This window comes from Zonotrichia leucophrys, chromosome 3 (assembly GCF_028769735.1).
Source record: "Zonotrichia leucophrys gambelii isolate GWCS_2022_RI chromosome 3, RI_Zleu_2.0, whole genome shotgun sequence".
Classification (NCBI taxonomy): domain Eukaryota; kingdom Metazoa; phylum Chordata; class Aves; order Passeriformes; family Passerellidae; genus Zonotrichia; species Zonotrichia leucophrys.
In genome coordinates this window covers 87,066,378-87,078,056 of record NC_088172.1, presented here as the reverse complement: position 1 = coordinate 87,078,056, position 11,679 = coordinate 87,066,378, and the positions used below count along the sequence as shown (strand labels likewise).

The 11,679-nt window shown below is 39.6% G+C and overlaps 2 long non-coding RNA genes across 2 annotated transcripts; one reads left to right on the top strand and one right to left on the bottom strand.

Annotated features, from left to right (window-relative positions):
- Positions 1-1,689: 1,689 nt before the first annotated feature.
- LOC135444991 (uncharacterized) lies at positions 1,690-7,018 on the bottom strand. The gene is made up of 3 exons (XR_010439417.1): positions 6,960-7,018; positions 5,139-5,183; positions 1,690-2,886 (listed from the first exon to the last, which is right to left on the bottom strand). It is a non-coding gene; the product is annotated as an uncharacterized LOC135444991 (long non-coding RNA).
- A 151-nt stretch (positions 7,019-7,169) lies between these two features.
- On the top strand, positions 7,170-10,317 carry LOC135445925 (uncharacterized). The gene is made up of 3 exons (XR_010439636.1): positions 7,170-7,252; positions 8,646-8,772; positions 8,905-10,317. It is a non-coding gene; the product is annotated as an uncharacterized LOC135445925 (long non-coding RNA).
- The last annotated feature ends 1,362 nt before the right edge of the window (positions 10,318-11,679 follow it).

Sequence of the window (11,679 nt, the reverse complement as noted above, 5' to 3'; positions counted from 1 at the left end):
TAGAGACAAATTTGGTTGAATTATAAGCTTTTCAGAGCCTTTGAAACAAAGAGGAAAGATACAGAACCAACCATTTCCATTCTCTTTCCTGGTCTCCTTAATTTCTGGGGATGCAATGGCATGATATAGGATACACGGAGGTAGATAATATTTTCTTGTTTTAATATTGGCAAACTAGAGTTTACCCAGGTTCTTAATTCATGATCTTGAGTATCAGCCAGATGTTTGAGATATTTTTATTCATCCCACAGAATGTGTTGAATATTACTGCATCTCTGAAAGGATCTATGTTCTGAAATTTGGACTCTGATCCAAATTTTCTCCCTGTTTGAGTGGGCTTTAGATTTTATTTCATAATTAGGGTTATTAGGAGACATGCACTGATAATGATTTGCTATATTCCAAATTGTTTCCTAAACTGAACCAGAGCTCAGCATAAAGAAGCACCAGTTTGCTTTTCAATTTCTGCATTTCTGTTTTTTGATATCACGTTTCCTTCCAGTCAGAGCTCTGCTGTTAAGGTACTACTTCAGCAAGAAAATAGGAGAAATAAAATCAGAGTGAAATAAATCTATCTTCATCTCATTTCTCTCTGCCATTCACAGATGTCAAGTGAATACAATAGCTCTTTGAGATGACGGACCCATGTGGGGCAGCAGCTCCAGTGACCCGAACACCAAGGTGTACAATTCTGCAAAGATTCCATAGCAACTGCAGGAAAAAAATTGTAAAAGCTTGGCACAAAGGTGTACTTTCAAAAGCACCCCTTTATTTATATAAGCATGTGTACACATTCCTTGAGATAGCTCAGAAGCTGGAGATTTTGAGGTCTCACTGAACAGTGTGTCAGTCATTATTCAGCATGGAGATGCATTTTCAGCATTGGCTGTAGCTCATGCAAGCAGGAGGACTGTGTGTTACGGGCCTTGTCCCTATGGTGCAGCTAAAATCACCAAATTACCTCCTCCTGGCTCAGCTGGAAACAGCGCTCCTCTCTGCCTGGCTCAGATTGCTGCTTATGTTTTCAGTTGAAGCTGGCTGAAAATGTTCTTTTTTTCTTTTTTTTTTCCATTTTTTCTCCTTAATCAGTAAATAGGGTTTTATCAGCAGTTACATTTGTCAGAAGGAAATGTAGAGGTGGAGCTCCTCAAAAGAGGAACCCTTATCTTAACCAGTCTCTAAACACAAGCTTTGCACTCTGCTTTGGAAATTTCTTAAGAGTTTCTGGATCAGTTTCTGGATCTCACTCTGTGTGTTTGCTTATACAAAGAGGCATTTTAACCCTGAGTGTGTAAAGGGCATGACCATGGACTTCCAACCAAAACCAAAAGGGCAACACCTCTGAATTAAAACCTGTGTGATCTGGAAGTCTTCTGGCAGCTGATGAACCCAGAGAGAAATTGAATGATATCAACAGTTTATCTCCTTAAAGACGAGCTCAGGGCCACCTTGCAGCTTGGAAACGGTAAAGTTTGGATGCACACTTTGCTGGATAGTCTCTTAAAATCCCAAAGGCATAATCCTAAAAATCTTTTTCCAGTGGAAGCCATGGTGGCTCCAGATCTTGTCACACCCTTTGGCAGCAGCGCACGGAGGCCTGGCACTGAGCAGACCACCCTCTTTCCTGGAAGCCATTTACTGCTGCAAGCCACAGGAGACATAAAACTCTTTCTAGAGTGCCTGGAAAAATGTAGACCTAGCCCTATTTTTTGTCACCCTTAGCTGGTTTTGGTGAGAATTTGCTTGGTTAAATTGGCAAAAAAAATACAACACATTTTTTTTTCTTCCAAGAAAAAAAAATTCAGGGCAGAAAAAGGATTGTAGGTTTACATAAAAGTGGATTAGAAACGCAAATCTATCTTTTCACCAGGATAAATGCAAGCAAAATGTAGCCTGATACTTTATTAATTTTCCATTATATTTGAAGATGCTCAATATTTTCTGTACAAAAGTAGTTTCAAGCCAGTGAAGATTCATTAGAACATCTTAGTGGCAGTTTAGGAGTACTTTATGAACTAGATTATTATTTATTATTAATCACATGTTGGTGAACTGAGAATTCAAGAGGTCAAATACAGTTGGCATTTAATAGCTGTTTCTTACTCAAAAGATCATCTTTTAAGCAGACTCAGTAATGAAAATTAATTTTTGAGTTGAGCTATTATCAGTTTGGAAATGTTTGACTCCCACAGGCTGAGGAGGGAATGTGGAGGGAACCCTGAAAACCAGCCGAAATTCTTTATTGCCTTCCCATGTGATGTACATTTGGTTTCCCCATGATAACCAGTGTCATGCTTGTCAGCAGTACATAAAACAACTCAACCCTTTTTTTACCCTTCTTTTATGTGCCTGGAGGCCCACCAGTTTCTAATATCTCAGGATCCAACAGGGTGCTTTTAGCCTTTACCATGAATGCAAAATGTTGTGTTTCCGTGGTCCACATCCTTAGAGAATCTCAAAACATTTTATGTATTCTCATGTTTCAGTGGACTCCACAGTATTCCCAGGAAGTAAAATAAATTAAAAATCATAAATCCCTTGATTTGGAGAAGCATGTGTCAGAGGACCCTGTTAGCTGTGCTCGTTAAAACAGCACAAATTCCAAAATCCAGAGTGAGCCATGTGCAGCTCCTGCTCTCCAGCCTCCCTCCTGTGTGAGCTGTTAGTCTTCACAAATGCTGATGTGGCTTCCTTGCCTGTCCTCGGCACTAAATTACCTTTATTGGCTGTAGGATACCAGAGTGGATTTCCTCATGCAATTGTGGGTTTATGTCTTTCAGCACAGGTTACTTTTCTTCACATCTTGTCTTTCCATCCTTATCTCCCTGAGAGCAGTTTCTGAGCTAATGCTTTAATAAATTGACATTTTGGTAGACCAGAGTCCTTCTAAAAGGAAAATATGCAAATAGAGATAAAATGCTGAAGGCAAACGTCTCAAAGACAACAGAGAAACACAAAGGTATACATGACATCTCTTGTAGTGACATTTCTTAAAATGCTTCAGAAGTTCCTGGAACATTTACTTCTCACCAAATTCATTCCATCCGCATGCTTGCAAACATCTATTTTTAGAGTAATGCCTAAAGTCACAGGTGCTTCAGGTTGTTAGAGAGATATTTTTACAAGTGCAGATGGAAGCCTGGATCTAACCATGTATTTCAGGTTAGCCAAATTCTCACATCTCCAGGCACAGAGCAGAAGTAAGAATAGCTCTGTGCTGCTCCAAGCAGAGTCGTGGGGGCATCCACAACTTCAACTTCCAGTCATTGCAGTGTATGAGTTTTACTGACAAAAACACAGTGAGGTATTGGGCTTTTAGGCCTTCCCAGAGAGCAGAGTTAGGGGCGCAGGTGGCAGTTTGAAGTGCAGGCTGTGCCTTGCTCTGGTCATGGAGCTATGCAGCGCTGCTCCTCATGCCGGAGTGTGCCAGGCTCTGGTGGGTTGTTTGCTCTGAGCCACAGGTGTTCTGCACTCTACAAAGCCGCCACAGATCAATCACAAATGTTTCTGTTACTATAAAGAGGATTAAAAGGATTTTTAAACATAGTGGTCGGCCCGACTGCTGGTGAGATTGCCAGCATTTAGCAGAAGAGGGGGAGGCCAGGGTAGCAGGGTGGAGTGGGAGCTCCAGGGAAGCTGCACAGCTCCTTTCAGGGGGGTTTTATGATCCTAATGTGGATGTGTAGCACTTTCAACTGGAACTCATTAAGAATTCATGGAGCAGAAAATGTGAGAAGCTCTGGAAAAGAGGGCTTTGAAAGGCCAAATGTGAGCTGTAAAAGTAGTGTGGGTATTCAATTTTGGCTATTAACTATCTCAGAAAATTCTCTCAGATCCACAGATAAGGCTTTCAACTAAAAATCTACTTTTAAAAAGAAAAGGAGAAATGAAAGGAATTCTACAGACTCCTAAGGCAGAGAGCAGATAAAGAGCAGAATCAGATACTGTATGTCTCAAAAACATGAGCACTTATTGATTAGAAGCGCTGAACAGCAGTATTCATTCTGGCTCTGATTGAGCAATGTACCAAAGCATGTGTTTATCTTTAGGCATGTTTTGAAATCCCATTGACTTCAATCACCATTGACCCCTGTTACTGAAATGGGACCCTTGGGAAGACACAGCTTTCCTAAATATTATGTGTATAAACAGGAGAATCAGGAACACCCACACTTGAGAAAGCCAGCAGCTTAAGCAGAGTGCACCAGGATCACTTAGAAGTTACCTTCTAACTTTATCTGCTGCAAATAGGTGGTGCTGGAGCTGTCAGTCATTCATCACTGTATTTTATGGAGGCCAAGACCTCTGTAAGAGAACATTTTATCTGCTGCTATATTCATTTGAGGCCCTCTGTACAGAAAGTCCTCATTCCCTTCATTCCTCATTGCTGCCTTAGGACATGGACCCCAGTCATTTCAAGAGTTTGAAGGTAAGCGTATCAGTGTAAGTGAAATGCTGGACTAGCTTTATAGTGAGGCCTCTTCAGGAGCAGAAGGGCAGCTGTGTTGTCAGCAGCTGAAAGCCAGATGAAGTAACATCACCTGGTTTGCAGCCTTGTTCTCTCCTTTTGCAGGTGCAATTTTGTGTTGGTGTTTAAATGCAGCCACAATATTTACCCTAGCTATGGTAATTTTCCATTGGAAACTTGGACTTTTCTGCCAGAAGTGATTTGAACATAGTGGTCTTTTCTCCTTTGTCTTTTGTGTTGAATTTCATGAATACTGATGTTACTGAAATTTTTACTGAGAACTCTTCAAGGAGAGCAGTCTAATCCATTATTTCAACACTGCAATAATAAAAAATAAGTGTTTGCTAGCATCTATCAATCAAAAGTTGGGATCAAATAGTGAGGAACATTCACAGCAGATCTAGAGAAAGCAAAGTCTTTCTATGCATCAGGTCAGTCAGTGCACAACACAATTTAGTCTAAAGAAATCAAGAGTATTAAATCTGGGAATAATAAATCAATAAAGGGAATAAAGTCTCTCCTGCTTATGGGAACACCTGTTAAAAGTAAACTGAAGTTAAACAAGCAATTCTCAGAGGACCCGATTATTGCCCGTAATTTTCGATTGTGGTTTTTTCACTTAAAAGAAACACTTAGCAGCTTTCAAGAACATGTTAAAAATTTCACTTACAATTTTAATGCAAATAGTGGTCTCTCTGGTCAGTCTCTTCAGTTCCTGCAAAGGGTGAGGGTTATTAAACATATGAAAAAACTTGAAAAAACTTTGAGGACTGGGCAGATACAATGGGAACTAGCTGGTGTTTTACTGAGATTTCACCAGCATTTCTGTAGGTCAAGAGCCCAACATTATCTTTATAGAAAAATAGCTCCTGGAAAGAAGAACATGTGCAGCTGATGCCTCAGCAAGCTGATAACTCCTTGAAACATTACAAAATTTGATTCTTACAAGCAAAATATTCTGAAGTTCTAAAAAGTATATTAAAAAGTAAGAAGAACTCAAATATTAAAAGTGGCAGTTTGACTATAAGCAAATTTACAGTGCAAATCAAATATGAAAATTCCTTTTTTAGGTGATTTAGCATATATCTACTGACACATTTTGGGAGTGCCTAATATTGGCTTGTCTAGAGGAAATTTGGTCTTGAATTTATTAGGTTTCACGTTTGGATATCTGCAATACCAAAATTACATGACCACTGCAATGGTTAGAAAAAGTTTGTTTACATCAGTTTTGCAGCAATTAGCTTGTTATAACTGAATGTTAATGTTTTAGCTGGCTGGGAGATTATGACTGTGTTGGGTGAGAAAAAATTCTAGCTTGATATTTTAAGCCCATAAAGTCATTGAAAAATATGTGTCGGGATAGAGTTTTTAAAGATACTGGAAATCCCTTTCCAATTCACAGAAATTCAATAAGGTGTCTGGAGATATTAATGTTATACCCTGAAAAAGACCATATTAAAATTATTATTGTCTAGTTTCTGAGGCACTGTTTGCCTCTTGTAAGTACACTTATCCCTGATAAATACCGGTAATGGGCCTTCTCTAAATCTGCCCTAGATAAGACCCCTTTTTCTCTCTCATTTTAGCACTCAGTTCTTTCCCCAACAGAGAAAGAATTGGTTATATCTTGGAAAATGTGGACTGAAAAATTTCTGAATTACCAGTATTGCACTCTAAATATTTCAACTTTGTATTTTATCTTGCTCTTTTAATAGAATTGCCCTTCTCACATAAACTCCTTTCATTGGCTTAACATTACATCACAACATTCAGATGCTCTGACTTGATCTGCAGGATGTTGTGTTTGTCATCTCACACCTGCCTATATCTTTTGTTTCCCACTTGTGTATTCCGCTCTGAATTCTCCCAGATAGAATAATCTCATTCTTGATACCCTTTTCTGTATCTTGGGTTTGCTCCTTCTTTGTGCTGCCCCTTGCTCTTGGGTTACTCACTAGTAATCAAGTTTGGGGTAGCTCAGCTAAAATCTGGTGTCCCTCAGCAAACTGTTTTGGCCATGAGACAAGTCTTATCAAATGGCTCACAAAGCACAAACTAAATTTCTTTTACATCTCCATTCTTGTCAGAAGAAAAAAAAATGCAATAATAAGAATGGTAATTAAAGTATGAATGTTTCTATGTTTTTGTTATGGATGGTTATTTAACATAAGGTTAAGGTTTTGCCACACTTTCTGAACCTGGACATTTTAAAAAACACTAAAAGGCTTCACAAAATGAAACGTTCTGCCTTCATGAGTGATAAATACTCACCTTTTTTTGTTCCCCGAATACTTCAGTTCTTGGTGAAAAAGCTTTAGCCTCACTAAAATTAAGAGAGTTGATCCTCACTTTGAATCAACTCACATGGAAACAACTGTACTAATTTGGCATGGCCTTCCCACAGCTGGCAGAGTCCACAGAGTGCCCTCAACCTCTCCTCTGATGTTGTATTCATATTGTATTATATCATATTTCTAGAGTCTCATACCTTCTGGGTGGTTTTCTCACAGCAGTGTTGTCATTACTTCTCAATCAAAGCCCCTCTCCAACTCTCCCCAAATGCCCCAGTCCCTTTTATCCCAGCTACCTCCACGGGCTACAGCTGCTGCCCAATTAAGGGCATCACAGCTGCAGCCCCTTTACAATAACTAGAATCAGGGCAGGGTCACTTCTACAATACAGAGATCTTCTACTGCAATACATATATTTACTCAGGCCCCTATACTCTAAGGCTGGGGATCTGGCTGAGCAAACAGGGCAGAGTTATGTCCTTTCTGACAGGTGAGTCAGAGGTATAACCATAGTGACAGCAGTGAGGTGTCTGCATGTTCTTCCTTCTGCTGGGTTTTGAAAGAAAATTAGGATGATGTGAAAGCGTAAATACTGCCTTGTAGTAAATAGACCAGAAACAGCTGGTGCAATGCTGTTGGAAAGGCTGCTGAGGTTCTTAAAAGGTTTTGTACAACCAGGGTGCTCTGCGTTGTGCTCTTTATCATTTAGAAGCATTTCTCTCTTTGTGAATGAGGAGTTCTCTCACACAAACTGCTCCACTGGAAGGTTGCTGTGAACAAAATGTAGCGAAGGCAAAAGGAAACTGCAGGTTCTTCACACTAATGCCAAAGTGCAGGATTATAAAGCATTGTCAGAGAAGAGACAATTCTGGCTCTGCACCTTAGCTCATCTCTGAAGACCAAATGCTATGAAGGAGAATGGGATGTGTTTTGGAGTCAGTTGCTGATATACATGGGGCCCTGTAGGGATTCTTTACTTTCCCAAGTAGAACAGCTTGCTACTCCATTTGCACATCAAAAATGGCCTAAATGTTGGAATCAAAGCCAAGATTTTGTTGGTTTTTTTTAGAGAAGATCTAGCAAGGTAGGAGTCCTTGCAGCCCCTAAGTTTTAAGTAGCACTCTCAGATTTTCTTGCTGGTCCTCACACCTTGCCTGAGAGTGCACATCTTCAAGGGTGCCAAGTGAGAGCTTTGCTATGATAGCCCCAAAAATCTGGGGTCCTGTTGCTCAGCCACACACTGAACAGGGAGAGTGGAACCTGTCAGAGCTCATAATCCCCTAGGAGCTGTGACAGGGCGCAAGGGGGAGCATCCATGGCTTTTCTGGTCTCCCACCATGGAGCCTGCCTTCAGCCTCTTGGTTTGAGGTGCTGTCCCAAGGAATGGACCCAGCCTTTCCCTCTTTGCTCAGACTGGTGCAGGAGCAGGATCCAGGGTGAGCTGTGGGATGCCAGGCTGGGACACTCGGTGCTGCTGGGCCCCTTCCCTGTCACCAGGAAAACATGTTTTCCAGCTCTTTCTTAAACGCAATCAGCGCCCTTAGCAACTGGGTGCCTTAAAATGTATTTATTACAGCTCCAGAGAAAACAGTAGTTTGCTTTTATATATGGACACCATAGTGACATAACAGTAAACTTACAGCAATTCTCTGTGTTGCTGCCATTTACAGTGGTTGCCTCAGGAACTGCAAATAAAGTTACATGTTTTATTTGAGCATTTGAAAAGGGTCACTGTGAAGTAACTTAGACCAAAAATGCAAACTTTGGTAGCAAAGGACAGAAAATCTACAAAAGACTCCCTTAACAGGAATGGTTTTGAGATTTTAGAAAGGCAAAGTTAAGTTACAACTTTTTAAAACTAATTTTGCTATGTTCCCCTGCAGCATTTGCAGTCCATTACCAAGGGTGTTGTAGTAGTCAGACCACCAGCAAGGGAAGGAGAAGCAAAGCTGCTTATGTCTTTTCAGCCTTTTGATTGTACAAAAACTTCGACAGCATTGCTGTAAAAAAGTGAGTATGATTTGTTCAATGCTATAGTTTTCAAACTTTAAATGTCATCAACTCAAAGCAAAAAAAAAAAAAAAAAAAGAAGGAAAGATCATGGAATGTAGAGTTTAACCAAAGCTTTGTTTTTTCCCCCAGATATCACAAATATGGTGGATTTGCGGCACTTTTTCATATTTGAATACTTCACTGATTTGATTAAAACAGAGAAACTTTGAACCACAGTGAAGAACATTTAATATTTTCATAATATGGCCATTGTGCATCTGACTTTGGGATGCACTCCAGACCACATTCCATTTGGTTTGCTAGCCCTAAATCCACAGCAAGTGTCCAAAATATCAAAGCTATGGGTGTTATTATGAAAGCAGACCTGGTTCACCAGATTTTAGGGAAGGCTGTAGTTACATCATTCTCCTTGTTGGTGGACTTGCACTTCCACCAGTTCCTGCCAAACAGTTGCATTAGGTCCAAAGATTTACATGGACATGTCTGAGGAAATAAGATCTTAGCAACTCCCACAAAACAGGATTCTAAAATAAGAATTCTGACATTTTGAAGACATTTATCTGTGTTTTAGACTGATCCATTCTTCAGAAGAAGATTTGCATTTGAGCAATCCAGGCTGAAGAATCAATGGATTTGTAGTCTTTATGTGCAGAGATGTATAAAGTGTTACTGAATGCCGCACTTTGATACACAGTTGCATTAAAAATACAAATTACCAAGAAACAGATTTCACACATTCCAAGGAAAAAACATCTTCTGCTGTTCTTTTGTAGGCACAGTGTTTGTAGAGTATAATTTACATAGTTCTAAATGAAGGAAAATCTATCCATTGCAGAGGTAGAAGCTGCCTTTGCGTCCTATAGTATGAGTTTAAAGATCCTAATGCTCTACAATATCCATAGCATATCATCGAACTGACCGTGTAAAGATGCGTAGGAGATTAATTGGCCACCCACTTCTTCAAACTTCACATTGCTGATAATTAAGCACGTGGAAGGAACAGCAAAGTTTAATGACCTTACTGGTGTAAACTGTCCGCAATTATCTGATCTAGCCACACATTAGCCTCTTCTGCAAGGACCAGATACGTGAGTTTCCTTTCTGCTCCAAGAAGGAAAGACAGGAGTTTCAGACCACCCATTGAGCTGTCTCCCTGTGATGTTTAGGGCTGTTTCCCCATTTGATGATAAAACCATAAGGTATTTGTGTTCCACTGTGAGGACATGTGGCACTATTTTAGAAAATGCTTGCGTAACTTTGACCACTGAAATATACAGAGTTAAAAATAGGCCAGCATTCCAGAAATGCCTTATTCCTCCACATCCACAATGGTTTTATCATGTAAAATTCAGAGAAATTCTGGTAAGGAAATTAATCTCTAGATTTCATATAACTACAGAAGGAACAGGGATTGCTTGGGAGGCAGGAGACATTTGGGGATACAGATTTAGGTCAACAGATACTGCACCTCCTTACACAAATATAATGTTTTAAATATTCATCTCATATGGATAAACTTAAAATCCAGGGGTAGTCATCTAAAAAAAGGAGATCAAGAGAAAGACAAAAATATCCATGGATGAAACATAGAATCAGAAGGTGATAAAATAATTACAGATACTTCAATTGGTGAGTTTGTTAGGATTCACTGAAAGTTTTAGGAGTTCTGCTTGAGCTTTGTTTACTTCAGAGCTTTTTATTATCTCCATGGGAAAAAGACAGAGTTGAAAAAGTATGTTACAAAAAAGAGTCAAAAGGCTTCAGCTGTCCTTTCAACACTTGTATTATTTTTAATAATGGAATGAGAGGAAGAGGGGGTTAGGAAAAAAAAGAAGTAAATGATTGTTTGTTAGTTTCTTTTAAAATAGAACTGGTTTTGAAGCTGTTCTTTCCTCTTCCTCTCTGCATTCATTATATAAATTTTTCCCTCTCTTCATTGTGCATTTGTGTGTGCTGCATTTTGTTGTGAAAGATGCACAGCATTTTTCTTGTCTTGGTTCTAAAGGTTCCAGAGTTAATACTCAGCTTCCTAGCAGTGAATGCCACTGGAAGCATCCTAACTGCCAGAAATGTCATGGTGTGCCAGCTGTGCATCCCTTTCATTTCTTCCTACTCTTGTGTGTCTTTTGTGATGATGAGGAGGCAGCATAATCTACCTTGCACAAAGCAGGGCCAAGATTCAGGCTTGACTACTCAAAAAAGTCTGACTCTGGGGAACTCCATGTCCTTTCCACACCTGTATTATAGAATCATAAAATCTTAGAATGGCTTAAATTAGAAAGGACCTTAAAGACCACCTCGTTCCAGCCCTTATTCCTAAAGAGAGAGATCTTTATGAGCACCATGCAAGTCCCAGTGAAACAGCTGTTTTAATAAGCACTGCATAAAGAATTAAAAACCCAAGTGATGCTGCCTAAAGCACTCACATGAAATACATCTGTTAGGATGTGATTCAGGAAAGATTTAAGTTTTGAGATTAAGGTAGGAACTGAGCAAAGCAGAAAAATCGAAGAAAAAATACGTGGACCAAAATCACAGGAATGTTGAATAATGAGCAGGAATGATGTCTGGAAACATGACAACCTTTCTTCAGGTGGTGTCATTCAGGATGACTGATCGGACTGTGCGTGTGCTTGGAGTAGACAAAGGAAAGGAGGTCAAATCAAGCATCATGGGCATGAAGGAAGATGGAAACAAAACTTGTGTGTGTAGAAGATTGAATAGGATGGAGATAAACACTGTGGGATTTTACAAACAAAGATAAGAAGTTTATTTTTGATGCAATAATGGGAAAATAATTAATAAAAGAATGCAAAGGGAAGAGGGCAATCAGGCCAAGTTATTAATAGGATTCTACCAGCAGTGATTTAAGTGGATGGAAAGAGGATGCAGAACTATGACAAT